This window comes from Nerophis ophidion, linkage group LG11 (assembly GCF_033978795.1).
Source record: "Nerophis ophidion isolate RoL-2023_Sa linkage group LG11, RoL_Noph_v1.0, whole genome shotgun sequence".
Lineage (NCBI taxonomy): Eukaryota > Metazoa > Chordata > Actinopteri > Syngnathiformes > Syngnathidae > Nerophis > Nerophis ophidion.
Window position 1 is genome coordinate 10,676,340 of NC_084621.1, and position 18,630 is coordinate 10,694,969.

Below are 18,630 nucleotides of genomic sequence, written 5' to 3' on the forward strand. Positions count from 1 at the left end.
GCGGTGCATGCTGGGATATATGACTGCAGGAGGCGTGCCGAGTTTAAACTCAAGGTGATCAGTCACACAGTAGAAGACGGGAATAGAGCAGCAGCGAGAGAATTTAACATTAACAGCAGCGACACTGCTGCGATGAGGTGGCGACTTGTCCAGTGTGTACCCCGCCTTCCGCCCGATTGTAGCTGAGATAGGCGCCAGCGCCCCCCGCGACCCCGAAAGGGAATAAGCGGTAGAAAATGGATGGATGGAGCAGCGACACTGACTCGTTTAATAACGACTTCGACAAGACGGAGTCGGGCATGTTGGATGCCGTATTCGCCCAACTGTTTGATTCGAACACTGAAGAAGAAAAATTTGAGGGATTCGTGGATGAGGAATAAATAAAGTGAGCTTTACATGTTTATTTTGTGTGTTGTGTGACATTATCGTTTGAGCAATTTTTAGTTATTGATATATTATTGCTTTGCACTCTTTCGAATGTTACTATATTGTGATTGCACTAACCTTTGATTTACCGTAACAGTATCAGACTGTTTTTTACGTGTTTATTGAATCGGGGAAAATAATAAAACAGCTGTTTATTCATTTTGGGAGTGAACGGAGTTGTCAGAACGCTGGTTTGTAATCTATTAATAAAGTTTGACTGACCTGACTGTTTTGTTGACATTCCCTTTAGCGCAGCTCCATCTAAAGGATGCATAACACAACCCCAGCCTCTACTGTAGCATCTATTCTATGCGCCTTATAATGCGGTGCGCCTTATATATGAACAACATATTAAAATAGGCCATTCATTGAAGGTGCGCCTTATATTGCGGAAAATACGGTATTTTAAAGATGAACAGAGAACGGTTTTGAAGGATTTATTGGTGGCAAGGATGTTTTGACTCTTCTTCCAACCGGATTTGGATTTCCCAGCGTCGCTCTCATCGGCATCACGAGTTGACTTGGATGATAATGGGTTTCACTATGTAAAGGGCTTTCAGTCTCTAGAGAAAAACGCGATATAATTATAATTCACTAAGTCACTTCACTACATTTAATTGTGATTAATCAAAATTAAAAATTAGAATAGCTTGACAGCATTGATTTGAGACTATACTATGGCATTATTTCCCTGTGTGTTTCTCTCTCGTAGAAAAAAAATCTAGTATTTTTTAAAGCTTAGAAAAGTTAAACAAGACCAATTTTTAGTTATTTGATTTTGTTTAGTGTTGTGTTCTGGTCAGACCAGATCTTCTCCTGGTCACACCCAGGTTCGTTTGATGACACATAAGCTGGTTTTAAATGAATCCGAGACAGAGTAACTTATCTTTATATTTTATTACCAAAGCTTTGGGAGACCAAATCTATGCACGACACATTCTAATCGCATCGCCCTACTTGATCTGCCAATACTACCTAAGTTTCGCCCTTTTACCCCCTCTCACTCTCCCCCCTCCTCCTCCTCCTCTCCCCCTCCTCCTAAGCCTGGGACATTTGAGATAAGAAGAGTGTTACGGCTCCTCGTTACATTACAACCTTCAAGGTCTATGCATGGCCAACCCTTAGCTGTTTTAAAATATGACTAGGATTTTAAAAAATATCTATTTCCGTCATTTGCAATGAAATGAAACTCTCCTCTCAACTGGCATTCCTTTCCCGAAGATTGGCAATTGAGCGCAAGTCAAGAAAATCATGCTGCCAATAAATAAAACAGACAACTGCCGCTCATTAATAGTAGAAGCATGTGTCTTAACAATGATATTATTGGAGGAGAAAGTCATTTCACTTAGGGCTTCAGGATATTTGATGTGATGCAACAATGGCTGAGTCGAGTTTATTTCTGACACAAATCAGAGCAAAAATGACATTGTTGCTTATGCATTGTGACTTGGCCCTGCACTGGTTCCACAGGCTGAGTCATACATTGCGATTTATTTGTCTTCCGACTGCTGAGGGCCTCGGGGTGGGCTTTGGAGGGGAGTTCACATAGTGTCACTGAAGCACACCCCCCAGATAGATGACAGTCTGGAGAGTGGAGCGCTTGGTGGGCAGCCGCAGGGCTCCTTTAATCGGAATGTTTGGTGTGTGTGTGTGTGGGGCATCATCCTTTTCAATTCACTTGGCCAACGCTCCGCTCTCTCCATTACTGTATGCTACACACGTGTGTGTTCTCACTGTTTCTTCAGCCAATCTTTAGCTCTGCGGGCAAATGCTTCCTCCTGCTGCGAGGCGAGCGCAGACCCTTCATATTTCAGTAAAAGGGGGTTTGGGTCCAGTCCAACCCAGATATTAGCTCACTACTCTGGGAGAAGTGGTGGTTCCACATGCTTTATTTTGCACTCAGCAGGACCGGGGAAAACATTCCTGCTTGCCTACTCGCTCTTTGCCACTCCTGAGGTGGAGAAAGACCATTCATCAGCTACTGCACGAGACCAACACGTACGCCCTGGGAATTTGACTTTTTACTACACTTTTAACAGCAAGCTCAACACTGCAGTCTGCAGGCACTGCCAAAGCTGCCAAGTGCAGAAATGTGAGACAAACGGAGTACAAGATTGATGCAGTGGCATTTGTGTAATGGGAGGGGGAAAAAAAGTGTGTGTGTATGAGTGTGTATGTGTGTGTGTGTGTGTGTGTGTGTGTGTGTACCAACAGGCAAGAAAAACAAATTACACTTTGGGATAAAACTTGCAGAATGCAACAATATCACTAAAATTACAAAACAGAGGGCCCCTGTTGCTGGGCAGACTTCGTGGGGCACAATCATTTGTGCCCAAAACTAAAACAGAGGAAATCAAACAGGGGCACAAACGAATGAAATACTTCCATCCATCCATTTTCTACCACTTATTCCCTTTTGGGGTCGTGGGGGGCGCTGGCGCCTATCTCAGCTACAATCGGGCGGAAGGCAGGGTACACCCTGGACAAATCGCCACCTCATCGCAGGGCCAACACAGATAGACAGACAACATTCACACTCACATTCACACATGAGGGCCAATTTTAGTGTTGCCAATCAACCTATCCCCAGGTGCATGTCTTTGGTGGTGGGAGGAAGCCCGGAGGGAACCCACGCATTCACAGGGAGTGAAGTGAAGTGAATTATATTTATATAGCGCTTTTCTCTAGTGACTCAAAGCACTTTACATAGTGAAACCCAATATCTAAATTACATTTAAACCAGTGTGGGTGGCACTGGGAGCAGGTGGGTAAAGTGTCTTGCCCAAGGACACAACGGCAGTGACTAGGATGGCGGAAGTGAGAATCGAACCTGCAACCCTCCGGTTGCTGGCACGGCCACTCTACCAACCGAGCTAAACCGGAGAACATGCAAACTCCACACAGAAAGATCCCGAGCCTGGGATTGAACCCAGGATTGCAGGAACTTCGTATTGTGAGGCAGACGCAATAACCCCCCTTCCACCGTGAAGCCGAATGAAATACTTGCTTTGTATTAAGTACAAAATAAGAGACACTCCAAATCTTGCAAAAACCACAAAAAAAACACACATTAGGCATTAATTCTTCCTCCACTTGTTACCAGATTGGCACCTTCTCTCTCTCGTATTACCACTTGCACCGCTCCACTTAGACCACCTGCCACAGCTAATGTTACCCATGCCGCTACCTCTCTGCCCCGCGAGGGCCTATGACGTTACACGCGCGACAGTATGTGATGTATGTAACAAGGTGCGCTTGTTTTACGTCTCTGTGAGAAGGAGAGATAAGAGTGAGAGAAGCCTGAAGTGTAATGCCTGCAGCTAAAAGCATCTGCGTAAGAACTTATACTCGAATACTCATAAATGAGTTATTTTCTACATCACAGAGACAAATCCGTGAGTACATTCGATGCATCGCCCAGCCCCACTTTAAGGTACTTTTTCTATTTCATTACATTATGTCTCTGGCAAAGCAAGTATGTACAGTATGTGTGTTGTGAACTCGAGTTGCAATGCATGCTTTCATCATAATTTGTTGATGAACGCAGAAAAACCAGTGGAGGCCACTACGCACATGTAGTCGGGCAAATTTCATCTATTCATCCATTGATTTTCTACCACTTTTAAAGTCACAGGGGGGCTGGAGCTTTTCATCTTTTAATAAATGTCTGCCTCAAGTAAATAAATGAATGGAACACACTGCATTCACTTCGTCATTTTCTTACATGAGCCAAATTAATAGTTGTCATGTCTTTAAATCTTGAGGCAGAGAAAATTAGTTGATAACACTTGTAAAGCAGTAATACAGTAGAATTAGCTTTAACTTGTATCGGTCATGACCCTTGACTCGCCTGCAGTAAAAATGAAATGTGTCCTCTTCACTTTCACATATTATGATGTGGAACATGTTAAATCCATACATTTTTGGTTTGGCTATGAGAAAGGCAACTTTTTTAACCCTACAAAGTAAAGCATCTTATTGACTCTCCTTTGTAAGTGACTCCTCCTCAATCTATATATATATATATACATACATACATACATACATACATACATACATACATACATACATACATACATACATACATACATACACACATACACACACATACTAGAGATGAGCGGTTTGCGGTCTCATCCGGAGTCCGCGGACAAACCGCGGGTCGGGCGGGTGACATGACGAAAAAATAGATTTTAAATAGATTCGGGCGGGTGGCGGTTGAACCATTCGTAAATATTTAATATACATAGTTCAGGGATCGGCAACCTTTACCACTCAAAGAGCCATTTTGACCCGTGTCACAAAGTAAAGAAGACAATAGGAGCTGCAAACATTCTCGCGAAGATCTACTGACGGTCACCCAGATAACAAGAATAAGGGCGTATTATGAAGCCATTGCCTTTGACGCCTTCTACAACATGTGCAAACTGCTTTCCAGTCTAGCAACATATTGTATGTGAATTCCGCAGACACACGCACACGACTGCAAGGCATACCGGGTGATACAGAGTACACTGCTGGTTATGATATAAACAACTTTAATACTCTTACTAATATGCGCCACACTGTGAAGCCACACCAAACAAGAATGACAAACACATTTCAAGAGAACATCCTCACAGTAACACAACATAAACGCAACACAACAAATACCCAGAATCCTTTGCATCCATGACTATTCCTGACTATATTATTCACCCCTACACAGCTCACAGCCAAATTGGAGAGACGCAGCTGACGGGCTGACAGCGGGCTGAGAGCAGCAGCAGCCCGGACCAACATGGAGGCCAGGAAGCGGGGCATGCGACGGCAAGGAGAGGCGTGACGCACGCAGAGCGACACGACAGCGGCAATCGGAGCCAGGTGCGTATACAACACACAGGCTCACAATCTCTCCATCTGCTGCTAGAATATAAAAAGGGCGAGGGAGGAGCGATGGAGGTGGCAGCACGGAGGAGGAAACCAAGGCCAGCAGACCAAGAGCACGACAAACGACACAAAGAGCGAGACGACACACCAAGCCCCGGACGCCAAAAGGCGTGCAACGGCAGCAAACAGGCAGTACGCGCGCACTGCAAAGTGGCGCGACCAAAGGCAGTAAACGCGCCCTGAAAAGTGACACGACCAAAGGGCCAAACGACAACAGATTTATTGAAAGAATAAATCCAAATCAAACCTGCTACGATGCGTCGTGTGTCAAGTGTCCCCGCAACCCACACCAGGAAGTCCGTCACATACATACATATACATATATAATATACATATATATATATCATATACATACATATACACATATATATATATATATATATATTATATACATATATATATATATATATATATTATATACATATATATATATACATACATACACACACACATACATATATACACACACACACACACATACAGTACACACATATGTGGGCCCTACCAAGGATGTCGTTGTGGTTTGTACAGCCCTTTGAGGCACTTGTGATTTAGAGCTATATAAACAAACATTGATTGATTGAAAGATAAATAAATGTATATTATATATATATATATATATATATATATATATATATATATATATATATATATATATATATATACAAACCCCGTTTCCATATGAGTTGGAAATTGTGTTAGATGTAAATATAAACGGAATACAATGATTTGCAAATCATTTTCAAACCATATTCAGTTGAATATGCTACAAAGACAACATGTTTGATGTTCAAACTGAAAAACATTTTTTTTTTTTGGCAAATAATCATTAACTTTAGAATTTGATGCCAGCAACACGTGACAAAGAAGTTGGGGAAGGTGGCAATAAATACTGATAAAGTTGAGGAATGCTCATCAAACACTTATTTAGAACATCCCACAAGTGTACAGGCTAATTGCGAACAGGTGGGTGCCATGATTGGGTATAAAAACAGCTTCTCAAAAAAGGCTCAGTCTTTCACAAGAAAGAATGGGGCGATGTACAACCCTTTGTCCACAACTGCGTGAGCAAATAGTCAAACAGTTTAGGAACAACGTTTCTCAAAGTGTAATTGCAAGAAATCTATGCATTTCAACATCTACGGTCCATAATATCATCAAAAGGTTCAGAGAATCTAGAGAAATCACTCCACGTAAGCAGCATGGCCGGAAACCAACATTGAATGACCTTGACCTTCAATGCCACCGACGGCATTGTATCAAAAACCGACATCAATCTCTAAAGGATATCACCACATGGGCTCAGGAACACTGACACTAAATACAGTTTGTCACTACATCTGTAAGTGCAAGTTAAAGCTCTACTATGCAAAGCGAAAGTCATTTATCAACAACATCCAGAAATGCCGCCGGCTTCTCTGGGCCCGAGATCATCTAAGATGGACTGATGATACACATTTATATATACACACACACACACACACACGCATGTATACACTAGTGCAGACTAACCACTAACAGCTTTTTTCCTGTCTATGAACACCTGACAGGAGTGCTTTTCCAATACTTCTCAGTATTTCCATTTTGCATCCACTCATGCCTTTGATGCTTTGATGCCATCACACCCCCACCGCTGTCCCCGCCTTTCCCCAAGCTGGGGTGGCAGTGTGTTATCAGTGTGCAGTCGCAGTAATCGTATTATTTAGTAATCTTAGTGGTGAAGCGCTGACCAGCAGTGCGAACAAAGCGAGGCCTTACCAAAACCATCAGAGTGCTCCCATGGATGGAAGGTCTTTTCCTGCTCGAGGGCCCAGCTAATACCCAACACACACACACACACACACACACACACACACACTCTCTGCATCTGGCCCTGCCTCCCCCAAGTGTCCTTTTTGCCCGTTGCATTCTGACTCCCCCCCGTCCAGTCTTTTTTTCTGCTTCCACCCAACCTTTCCGTCTCGCTCCGAGCTGGAAGTCGGTGTAATGGCGTTATTCGCAGCTCATTGGTCTGTTTGACGGGACTATCTTGATTGAGCGTCTCCCGGGTGCGGGGGCCTAGCGACTGTGACAGTGTATAAAGATGTGCATGTGTCAAAGATGGATGGTAACGTGCGGGACGTCACGGGGCTCGGGCTTCACATCCGATGCGACACACGCGGAGATGAAAGAAGGCGGAAATGATATGCGGCCGGGGCGCGACGCTCCGGGCGTGAAATGGAGGCGGCAAAGTACAAGTCAGGGAATCAGAGTGGCTCTCATTAGCTGGTTCACCCCCATCCTCCGTTCCCTTTTCCTCCTGACAGAAAAGGGAAAAAATGCTCAAAGAAGCAAAAAAAATAATTCAGCACTAATTAGTGGAAATTAACCTCAGGACCAATATGAAGGCTAACACACACACGCAGGAAAAGAAGACCTATCCTTGGCCTCTTTCACACAGGGAGACTGCACAATGACTGCATGAAAAGTGTAACCTAATACATGTAGAATGTGTCGTATAAACACAAGACTTCTTAACTAGTGGGTCACATTCCTAAAGTGGATCGCTGATCTGTTTTGAGTGACCAGGTTGGATGTCTAAAAGGCAGAATCCCATCCATCCATTTTCTACCGCTTAAGGCAGAATAATAATAATAATAATATTAGATTTTTTTTGTAAAAAGAAAAAAAAAAAAGCACTTTACATTGAGCAAACAACTTCAAAGTGCCACAGCGTAAAAAATAGTAATAATAATAATGGTAAAAAGATAATAAAAATAAGTAAAATATAAAACTAGAAACAGCCCAATAGCTAGAACCAGCATGCATGTCTATAAAAAAGCTTTATAAAAAGATGGGTTTTTAAACCTTTTTTAAAATCACCCACAGTCTGAGGTGCCCTCAGGTGGTCAGGGAGAGCGTTCCACAGACTGGGAGCAGGGGAGCAGAAAGCTCGCTCTCCCATTGTTCGAAGCTTTGTCCGTGGATGTTGGAGGAGGTTAGCCTGTCCGGAGCGGAGGTGTCGTGTGGAGGATTTGGGGGTGAGCAGTTCCTTGAGGTAGAGGGGGGCATTTCCATGGAGGCACTGATGAGTTAGTAGGGAGATTTTGACACCTGTGCTGTAGAGTTGCTCCTTCAGCATTAGATTGTTACACCCTCAGTGTAGGAAGGGGCGCTACCGCAGGTCTTTTCTACCCACAGCAATGTTTCACAATGCACTTATGTGATTACTGTCAGCTGCCTTTTTTCTTGCTGTGCATGAATTAGGCTCATTGTGCAATACACATGTTGGGATACAGTAGAGTTTGTATTATAGTGCAATAGTTTAGTGCAAAATAAGAAGAAAAATATTATGTATTTTCGACATTTTACTGGTGTTGTATGTAAAAATATGCACTACAACCACGTTTATGGGATGAATACAAGTATATCCTATCCTATGTTACCACAACTCTGTGACCTTTCACACAGAAATACAACTGTGCTACAGTTTGATACCAAGTTCTTCCAAAACTTGGCAAGACTTACAGGCCTACTGAAACCCACTACTACCGACCACGCAGTCTGATAGTTTATATATCTTAATAACATCGCAACACATGCCAGTATGGCCGGTTTAGTTTACTAAATTGCAATTTTAAATTTCCCGCAAAGTGTCGTGTTGAAAACATTGCGGTATGATGGCGTGTGCGTTTGACGTCTCGGGTTGTAGCGGACATTATTTTCCAGCCTGATCCAAGCTATAAGTAGTCTGCTTTAATCGCATAATTACACAGTATTCCGGACATCTGTGTTGCTGAATCTTTGCAATTTGTTCAATTAATAATGGAGAAGTCAAAGTAGAAAGATGGAGGCAGGAAGCTTTTAGCCTTTAGCCACACAAACACACGGTGTTTCCTTGTTTAAATTTCCCGGAGGTGAAGCTTTACTATGGATCAGAGCGGTCAAGCGAACATGGATCCCGACTACATGTCAAGCAGCAGTAATAAGTCGGCTCTTACCGGAGATCAGCGGAGCTTCTGTCCCGCTGCAGCTGCCGTGACTTCCCTCAGAGACTCTGGCGTCAACACAAAACCGTGGCAACACCCCTCCGACTTTCAGGTACTATTTAACTCACTAAAACACTAGCAACACAATAAGCAGATAATGGATTTCCCAAAATTATCTTAGTAAATGTATCTAAAAACATCTGAATCACTCCCACTGCAATCACCTTTTTTTTTTTCTCTAGTCCTTCACTCTAAATGTCCTCATCCACAAATCTTTCATCCTCGCTCAAATTAATGGGGAAATTGTCGCTTTCTCAGTCCGAATAGCTGTAGCTGCTGCTGGCTATGATTGTAAACAATTTGAGGATGTGAGGAGCCCTACAACCCGTGACATCACGCGTACATCGTATGCTACTTCCGGTACAGGCAAGGCTTTTTTATTAGCGACCAAAATTTGCGAACTTTATCGTCGATGTTCTCTACTAAATCCTTTCAGCGAAAATATGGCAATGTCGCGAAATGATCAAGTATGACACATAGAATGGACCTGCTATCCCCATTTAAATAAGAAAATCTCATTTCAGTAGGCCTTTAATACCACATCAGAGCCAGGTGGAAGATTTGGCATTCATCAGTCTTTCCTTTTACACAGAACCTAGCTAAGTTGGGATATTATCACAAATGTCAGCACTGTCACAGACTAACATGACATCCATCCATCTTTCATGAATCCATCTTGTCGTTAATGGCAAGGAACCACAATTCCGTGTCAGTAGCCCCTTTTACACAGAGATCCAGCACAATTGCCACATCAGAACCGTCTGGGGTTTTTTCTACGCAGCTCACAGCCAAATTGGGATATTGACAATCTTTCCTTTTCCACAAAAGCAGATACTGGCAAACAGATACTACCTCCAATGGTAGTTTATTGTCAGGGAACAACTTGATACTCCATTTTGTGTCTATAGCCACTTTCACACCTGGCAGGCCGCAACTGAGAATTTAGCATTTATCTGCTTTTGCCTTTTATACAGAACCCTAACAAAGATGGCATATTGCCACAAATGTGAGCTCTTTCACAAAAATCCCGGGAACCATTTTTGGTAATTTAATCCCAATTCCAACCCTTGATGCCGGGTGTCAAGCAGAGAGGTAATGGGTCCCATTTATATAGTCTTCGGTATGACTCGGCAGGGATTTGAACTCACAAACTACCGATCTCAGGGCGGACACTGAGTGGAATAACCTGTCACACAGGCAGCGTCCCAACTCTGATAGGCGACACATTGCTACAGTAGGTGGAGTTTGTAACCCCTATTCTGCGACAGTGCAGTGCAGTTTATACAGAACAGGCACAGAGCCAGGTTTTAAAATCAGTGTGAAAGAGGCTTTTGACACCACTTCAGAAAAAACATGAGATTCCGCCATTGTTGGCAGGTAATTACATCTGTTCAGTCAGTAGCCTCTTTTACACAGAGATCCCGCACAATTGCCACATCAGAACCGTCACAGATCTGACATTTATCAAGCTTTTTTTTTTTTGCACAGAACCCAGCTAAGCTGAGATATTGCCACAATAGTATGTATGCCCTTTTACACAGCAACATCGGAGAAACAGTTACTGTCTCCAGAGGCAGTTTATTGTTAGGGAGCGACTTAGTACCTCATTGTGTGTCTCTTGCTTCTTTCAGAGAGATCCGCAATAAAACTAACAGAGAATTTAACATTTATCACAATTTTGCCTACTATACAGAACCCTAACAAATGTGGCATAATGCCACAAATGTGAGCCCTTTCAAACAACTATAAAGTATTTGTTGAACAGAAGCTGCAGCTGTGTGGAATAACCTTTCACACAGACATCGTACCACTTCTGTTACCACTCTGATATATGACAAATTACCAGGCGGATTTTGTACCCCTCATTATGTGTCAGTGCTGTATATACAGAATAGCCACCAGGATAAAAAGCGCAAAAAAGCAGGCTTTTAAAGTCAGTGTGAAAGGGGCTTTTTACACCACTTCACACAAAAACATGACATCCATTCCATGTCAGTAGCTTCATCTAAACGGAGATCCCGCACAATTACAACAGTCGATCTGACATGTATGCACCTTTACTTTGTTTTTTTAAACAGAACCCAGCCAAATTGACATCTTTCAACAACAATATGTCCTTTCACACAGCAACATCAGAGAAACAGATACCAACTCCAAAGCCGGTTTATTGTCAGAGAGTGACTTTGTCCCTCAATTTGTGTTCAGAGATCTCACAACAGAGCTCTAACAGAATTTGGCCCTAATCTGCTTTAACATTATACACAGAACCCCAGCGAAGGCTGCTTATTGATAGCCTTTCACACAGGCAGCATCCTGAATCTGTTAATGCTATGATAGGCGACAAAATGCCAGGTAAACTCAATCTCTTCTATTTAGTGTCAGTGCTGTTTATACAGAACAGCCAAAAGGGAAAAAAGTGCAAAAAAGCAGGCTTTTAAAGTCAGTGTGAAAGGGGCTTTTGACACCACTTCACACAAAAACATGACGCCTGTTCCATGTCAGTAGTCTCTTTCAAATAGATTCCGCACAATTGCAACATCGGATCTGACATTTATCCACTTATGGGTTTTTTTACGCAGAACCCAGCCAAATTGACATCTTTCAACAATAAGCCCTTTTACACAGCAACATCAGAAAAACAGATACTAACTCCAAAGGCGGTTTATTGTCAGGGAGCGACTGTCCCCCATTTTGTGTTCACAGAGATCTCACAACAGGCCCTAATCTGCTTTAACATTTTACACAGAACCCCTGCAAAGACTGCTTATTGATAGACCCTTTCACACAGGGAAAATGCCAGGTAAATGTCAGGTAAACTTAATCTCTCCTATTCTGTCAGTGCTGACTATAAAGAACAGCCACGAGGGAAAAGTGGATAAAAAAAAAAAGCAGGCATTTTTGGACGTTTGAAAGGGGCTTTTGGCACAACTTCACACAAAACATGACATCTGTTCCATGTCAGTAGTTTTAAACAGAGATTCCACAGAATTGCAACATCAGTTCTGGCATTTATCCACCTTTGTTTTGTTTTTACACAGAACCCAGCCAAATTGACATTTCCAACAATATGCCCTTTCACACAGAAACATCAACAGATACTAACTCCAAAACTGGTTTATTGTCAGGAAACGACACTGTCCCCCATTTTGTGTTCACAGAAATCTCACAACAGAGCTGTAACAGAGAATTTAGCCCTAATCTGCTTTAACATTTTACACAGAGCCCCAGCTTTTTATAGACCCTTTCACACAGGTAGCTTCCTCCCTCTATTAATGCTCTGATAGGCGGAAAGAATCCCGGGTAAACTTAATCTCTCCTATTCTGTGTCAGTGCTGTTTATACAGAACAGCCACAAGGGAAAAGTTCAAAAGAAATATTTTTTAAAGCCGGCATTTAAAGTCAGTGTGAAAGGGGCTTTCGACACCGTCCTGATGTGCATGTTAGCTTGGCTGTGAGATCACGATCTTTGAAACACACACACACACACACACACACACACACACACACACACTGTATATGCTTTAATAGCCCAGAGCAAAGGAAGCGCAGGAAAGCAAATATGCTGCCAAAGACATCAGGAAGAAAGAAAGAAAAAAACACGCTGCAGACAAAAGAAATGATTGGGAGCGCTTCATTCACGTCACACACACACACACACACACACACACAATACTTGCCAACCTTGAGACCTCCGATTTCGGGAGGTGGGGGGTAAGGGGCGTGGTCGGGGGTGTGGCTGGGGCGTGGTTAAGAGGGCAGGAGTATATTTACCCCTCGATTCATAGATTCAAGTATTTCATATATATATATATATATATACATATATATATATATATATATATATATATATATATATATATATACATATATATATATATATATATATATATATATATATATATATATATATACATATATATATATATATATATATATATATATATATATATATAAAAGAAATACTTGAATTTCAGTGTTCATTTATTTACACATTTACACACACATAACACTCATCTGCTCATCGTTGAGTTAAGGGTTGAATTGTCCATCCTTGTTTTTCCAAACATATGCATGTACAGTAGATGGCAGTATTGTCCTGTTTAAGAGTGTCACAACATTGCTGTTTATGGCAGACGAACTGCTTTACGGTAGACGAAAACGGACTGCTGTTGTTGTGTGTTTTACCGCGCTGGGAGGACGTTAATGAAACTGCCTAACAACAAACCCACATAAGAAACCAAGAACTCGCCCTCGATCACTCAACAGTTATAACGTCATTGGGCAGACACGCTCTTTATAGCCTACAGCTCCGCCTGAATTTCGGCAGAAAATTTGTCCCGGGAGGTTTTCGGGAGAGGCGCTGAATTTCAGGAGTCTCCCGGAAAATCCGGGAGGGTTGGCAAGTATGACACACACACACACACGCACGCACACGCACACAAGACGAGAAATGAGAAGGTTTGACTTACAGAAGGAGTCGGGAACAGTCGGGAGTGCTCCTAGCTTCAGCCGAGGCCTGAAGGCTTCATGGCGTTACAGGTGGGGTTGGAGGGAGGCACTGAAGAAACCTCTGCTGTTTATCGTCTGACGGAAACAAAAATAATCCCTTTCCTTGTCGTGTCCTCCTTTTCCTGTTCTCCCGAAAAGCAATCACCTTGCCGGTTGAGACATAAACAGGTAAACGTGGTGCAGATGCAGACGAAAAGTAGGATTTTCACACACCTGTTTTAGGAGTGCAAAAAGCAGGCCGGGGCAACAAAACAAGGCCGCCTCCGATTCTTGCTCCTCGACCCTCTCTCTCCTTCAACGTTTGTCCCTTTCCGCTCTCTCTCCTTCTCTCAGATGTCGCTGGGAATGACAATGAGTCGCATGCTGTCTGCTGCTCCTGGCTCTGCTCGGAAAAAGACTTGTCTGTCCGTCTGTGGGTTTACTCGGTCATATTTCCTGCAGGCCCAAAAGAGGCAGGTGGTGATGGTGGGAAGTTTAAAACCTGAGTGCCTGCAGACAATCCCTCCCCGGCCCACTGCACTCAAATACAGCACCGATGGGCTTTTTAAAAAGGCTTTTAAACAACCCTTGTTAATTCTCTCTCTTGCTCCCTCTCTCTCGGCTACCTGTTAGCTCGTTATCGCTTCTGGACAGTCTTATTCCTCCATCTCTGCTTGAAAAAAATAAGAGCGGGAGAAAATTGTTCTTTATAAAAATGTGCTCTCCTTCTCCTGCCCTGACAAGCAAATCAGGACAAAGTCTTGTTTTTCCCCGGGGAGGAGGTTTTCAATTACTCCTCGCCTAGAAGTGTGCGCCCGATGAACGTTGCAATCTCAACAGGATATCCGGGGGATGGTTCCGGACGTGTCTGAAAGTGCCATCCCGTCGCTGGGGCATCGCGGCAGCCTATTTTGTTTCTGATGGGCCCACAGACAAGCTGAATTATCAGCTCTGCGGGTTGGATGGCAGCGAATGGACTCCTACCAGTCCTGGTCCAGTTTTTCCCAAAGCAGCTTGACCGGTGAGCTCGTAAAGACGGGTTGTTACCGGTTAGCCGTCCGCCAAAGACGTCACATCTAGGAGATGGAGAAAGAATGTATGAAAGGTTAGCATGCTGACATTTGTGTCACTCCGCTTCATCACATGTGTCACTCTGCTCGTCGTCACACTCCTGCCTGTCTGCTCCGTCCTTGTCACTCCCGCCCTCCTAAGCACCGTACTCACTCTGCAGTTTTCTCCATTTTAAAGGCCTAATGAAATGAGATGTTCTTATTTAAACAGGGATAGCAGGTCCATTCTATGTGTCATACTTGATCATTTCGCGATATTGACACATTTTTGCTGAAAGGATTTAGTAGAGAACATCGACGATAAAGTTTTCAACTTTTGGTCGCTAATAAAAAAGCCTTGCCTGTACCGGAAGTAGCAGACGATGTACGCGTGACGTCACGGGTTGTGGAGCTCCTCACATCCTCACATTGTTTATAATCATAGCCACCAGCAGCAAGAGCGTTTCGGACCGAGAAAGCGACGAATTCCCCATTAATTTGAGCGAGGATGAAAGATTTGTGGATGAGGAAAGTGAAAGTGAAGGACTAGAAAAAAAAAAGGCGAGGGCAGTGAGAGCGATTCAGATGTTATTAGACACATTTCCTAGGATAATTCTGGAAAATCCCTTATCTGCTTATTGTGTTACTAGTGTTTTAGTGACATTATATAGTACCTAAAAGTCGGAGGGGTGTGGCTACGGGTGTGGTGACCGCCAGTGTCTCCGGTGGGAGGAGGTAGTAGCGGTATAGCTCGGTTGGTAGAGTGGCCGTGCCAGCAACTTGAGGGTTGCAGATTCGATCCCCGCTTACGCAATCCTAGTTACTGCCGTTGTGTCCTTGGGCAAGATACTTTACCCACCTGCTCCCAGTGCCACCCACAGTGGTTTAAATGTAACTTAGATATTGGGTTTCACTATGTAAAGCGCTTTGAGTCACTAGAGAAAAAGCACTATATAAATATAATTCACTTCACTTCACAGTAGTCCGCAGCTGCAGGAGAACGCAAGCTCCGCTCATAACTACGGGAAGAGCCGACTTATTACCACAATTTTCTTACCAAAACCATGTGGTCGGGATCCATGTTCCCTTGACCGCTGTGTTCCATAGTAAAGCTTCACCTTCGGGAATTTTAAACTAGGAAACACCGGCTGTGTTTGTGTGGCTAAAGGCTAAAAGCTTCCCACCTCCATCTTTCTACTTTGACTTCTCCATTATTAATTGAACAAATTGCAAAAGATTCAGCAACACAGATGTCCAGAATACTGTGTAATTATGCCATTAAAGCAGACTACTTATAGCTTGGATCGGGCTGGAAAAAAATGTCCGCTACAACCAGTGACGTCAAACGCACGCGTCATCATAAGCGTCATCATACCGCTACGTTTTCAACACGACACTTTGCGGGAAATTTAAAATTGCAATTTAGTAAACTAAAAAGGCCGCATTGGCATGTGTTGCAATGTTAATATTTCATCATTGATATATAAACTATCAGACTGCGTGGTCGCTAGTAGTGGCTTTCAGCAGGCCTTTAACTTACCTCATTTTGTCCCCATCACATCCTCCTCCAATTCTCTGAGAGTTCTGCATTCAAACCTGATAATTACACCTTCTATTATTCCTCAAATAGCTGTCTATCATTCTCTGAGCGTGTTCTCGACAAGCAATGGTGCAGAATGAGACCTCTCACACGTTTCAGTCACCATATTATGTTTTGTTAGCTGGCATAACTGAGGTTCCACTAGTGTTTAAATTTGGCATAATAACCAATTCATTTGTCATTTTTGTGGAACCTATTCCCCGACTAGGGATGGGTACTGAATTTGGTACATTTATAGGCACTGACAGTATTCAGAACCGGGTATTCACATTATATCAAAAGTTGCCATCTATATTTTGTTGCTTGTGACTTCCCAGGGGGTGCAGACAAAACAATGGCTTAAACACACGGCAAGTAAACAATTACCGAAGCACCATTTAGAGCAGGCCAGGGCAATTATTTTGCTTCGGGGGGCCAAATTTAGAGAACTAAATGTGTCTGGGGGCCAGTATATCTACAAACCCTGTTTCCATATGAGTTGGTAAATTGTGTTAGATGTAAATATAAACAGAATACAATGATTTGCAAATCCTTTTCAACCCATATTCAGTTGAATGCACTACAAAGACAACATATTTGATGTTCAAACTCATAAACTTTTTTTTTTTTGCAAATATTAATTAACTTAGAATTTCATGGCTGCAAAACGTGCCAAAGTAGTTGGGAAAGGGCATGTTCACCACTGTGTTACTTCATAATTTCTTTTCGCAACACTCAATAAACATTTGGGAACTGAAGAAACTAATTGTTGAAGCGTTGAAAGTGGAATTCTTTACCGTTCTTGCTTGATGTACAGCTTAAGTTGTTCAACAGTCTGGGGTCTTGTCATATTTTACGCTTCATAATGCACCACACATTTTTGATGGGAGACATGTCTGGACTGCAGGCGGGCCAGGAAAGTACCCGCACTCTTTTACTACGAAGCCACGCTGTTGTAACACGTGGCTTGGCCTTGTTTTGCTGAAATAAGCAGGGGCGTCCATGATAACGTTGCTTGGATGACAACATATGTTGCTCCAAAACCTGTATGGACCATTCAGCATTAATGGTGCCTTCACAGATGTGTAAGTTACCCATGCCTTGGGCACTAATACACCCCCATACCATCACACATGCTGGCTTTTGAACTTTGCGCCTATAACAATCCGGATGGTTACTATCTTCTTTGTTCCAGAGGACACCACGTCCACAGTTTCCAAATATAAATTGAAATGTGGACTCGTCAGACCACAGAACACTTTTCACTTTGTATCAGTCCATCTTAGGTGAGCTCAGGCCCAGCCAAGCCGGCGGCGTTTCAGGATATTGTTGATAAATGGGTTTGGGTTTGCATAGTAGAGTTTTAACTTGCACTTCCAGATGTAATGACCAACTGTAGTTACTGACAGTGGTTTTATGAAGTGTTCCTGAACCCATTTGGTGATATCCTTTACACACTGATGTCGGTTTTTGATGCAGTACCGCCTAAGGGATCAAAAGTCCGTAATATCATCGCTTACGTGCAGTGATTTCCCCAGATTCTCTGAACCTTTTGATGATTTTACGGACCGTTGATGGTAAAATTCCTAAAGTCCTTGCAATAGCTCGTTGAGAAATGTTGTTCTAAAACTGTTCGACAATTTGCTTACAAATTAGTTACCCCCCTTATCCTTGTTTGTGATTTACTTAGCATTTCATGGAAGCTGTTTTTATACCCAATCATGGAAGCCACCTGTTCCCAATTAGCCTGCACACCTGTGGAATGTTCCATATAAGTGTTTGATGACCATTCCTCAACTTTATCAGTATTTATTGTCACCTTTCCCAACTTCGTTTTCACGTGCTGCTGGCATCAAATTCTAAAGTTAATGATTATTTGCACAAAAAAAAAATGTTTATCAGTTTTAACATTAAATATGTTGTCTTTGTAGCATATTCAACTGAATATGGGTTGAAAATGTTTTGCAAATCATTGTATTCTGTTTATATTTACATCTAACACAATTTCCCAACTAATATGGAAACGGGGTTTGTATTTTAAGGAACACTAATACAAAACCTCACAATAATGTCTGATTGAATGCTAAAAAGGTTATGACAGACCGCCTTAAAAAACGGAATGGAATTTGAC

General features: G+C 42.6%; 1 protein-coding gene across 4 annotated transcripts in view; it reads right to left on the reverse strand.

Moving 5' to 3' along the window:
- grik5 (glutamate receptor, ionotropic, kainate 5) overlaps positions 1-18,630 on the reverse strand; it is a 475,370-nt gene that overhangs the window by 427,239 nt on the left and 29,501 nt on the right. For 3 of the 4 annotated variants that reach the window (XM_061915085.1, XM_061915082.1, XM_061915083.1), the window contains one exon: positions 13,853-14,947. The gene's annotated coding sequence lies outside the window, so the exon portion shown is untranslated. The remainder of the gene's footprint in view (positions 1-13,852; positions 14,948-18,630) is intronic. The other variant, XM_061915084.1, reaches the window with a different exon arrangement.